Here is a 1,857-nt window from a genome sequence, read left to right as displayed (position 1 = left end):
AATGGTTGTTACTCTCAAGGAGTTCAATTGAAAATTGTTTGCCTTATATCTTGTATAGATACCTAATATTTTACAATACATTTTCCATACATAACAACTCATTTCGTCCTCACACTTCATTTGTTTCACACTTCATTAACTTGAGATTTCTTGTTGCTTATTGTTATTGGCAACCAGAATATTCATTTTGATTCCTGGCTTGATTTTCTGTGCCTAATCACTAAAAGTTCCCAAACCAGTTCATTGGAAACAAACTTTTTTTTGTCTTCTCACTTTCTAGTTCATGTTCCTCTTATGCCCAAGTTCTCTCCTGAGCGGGTCGAGGGCTAAAATGACTTTTCAGATTCTCTGGCCGTGACCTCTACTAAGCACCTGTGGTGGGGGCCTGCTTGTTGGATTCCTCTCTTACCTCAGCTTCTAGGCTATAATCTCAGAGGTTCATCACTCCTTCATGCTATTTTCCTTTCATTCCACCCGTGATCATTCCTTCTAGGTCATTTGCTATCTTGGACTATTTTCCACCAAAAGCTTGAAAGAATTTAGGAATTCGGGAATTGTGTTGTCCGACCCTTTCACTTTACAGAGGAGGAAGCTGGGGCCCACAGCCATCAGTTGTAATTCCAAAGCCACACAGATAGGTGGTAGAGCTCAGCTGGAACTTCAGAGGCTATGCTCTTTGACCAGATGTCTTTTAAGGACACTGAGGGTGCCTGGGTAGCTCAGTGGGTTAAACCTCTGCTTTCAGCTCAGGTCATAATCTCAGGGTCCTTGGATCGAGGCCCACTTCAGGCTCTCTGCTCAGCAGGGAGCCTGCTTCCCTCTCTCTCTCTGCCTGCCTCTCTGCCTACTTGTGATCTCTCTCTCTGTCAAATAAATAGATAAAATCTTAAAAAAAAAAAAAAAAAAGACGTTGAGATGTGTTTAAAAGCCAGCTGTCAAATGAAATATTCTTCCCAGAATTATCTGCTTCTCTTATCTTGCTAATATATAAACATTTGGTTACTGATGCAACAGAAATCTACCCAGTTTTATAATATTTCGCAGATTGTATTGTTATGTTTTTCCAGAGTATACCTGTTCACCAAGGAATTAAGTAGTCATTGAGTCAATTATTGAGTGTTTAATATGTGCCAGGCATAATAGAGGCATCAATAATATAAAAACCACCAGCTCTCGGCCTGCTTTTAACTGAAAGTATTCTTTGGATCTGAATACCAAAATCATTCAACGGTGGATTACTAGTAACTGTATAACTTAAGCGTAAATAGTCCCGCAAGTGTGAGAAAATTAGTAACAAGAATTGAACTCCAGCAAGGAACATTGAGGCCTTTACCTGTGCATTTAGGATTTCTCAGTGCGGAGAACCCAAGAACCGCTATTTACATGTCATCACGTGTTTTTTTTTTTTAAAGATTTTTATTTATTTAACAGACAGAGATTACAAGTAGGCAGAGAGAGAGAGAGGAGACAGCAGGGTCCCTGCCGAGCAGAGAGCCTGATGTGGGGCTCGATCCCAGGACTCTGGGATCATGACCTGAGCCGAAGGCAGAGGCTTTAACCCACTGAGCCACCCAGGCGCCCCATCACGTGTAGTTTTTAAGTTTCCCAAATTTGCTAGTAAAATACCAACGGAGTTTAATCTCCGCGGATCTATTCCTTTTGTTTTCTTTTCTCTCCATCGAGCTCCAGCACCCAGAGGCCGGGCCCAAGGGGCTCAGACCCCAGGGCAGCACGGCGCCCTGAGGGTTGGGTGACCCGGGCCCGCAGCCCGCCTGGGTCGGGTCGCGGCCCCGGGCGTCCCCCCCCCCCCCCCCCCGGACACTCTTCCGCGGTCCCAGGGGCCGGGGCGGGGCCGGC

This window comes from Mustela putorius, unplaced genomic scaffold (assembly GCF_011764305.1).
Source record: "Mustela putorius furo isolate JIRA1106 unplaced genomic scaffold, ASM1176430v1.1 tig00003942_pilon_pilon_pilon, whole genome shotgun sequence".
Lineage (NCBI taxonomy): Eukaryota > Metazoa > Chordata > Mammalia > Carnivora > Mustelidae > Mustela > Mustela putorius.
The sequence above is the reverse complement of the archived record's forward strand: the minus strand, read 5'-3'. Positions refer to the sequence as shown.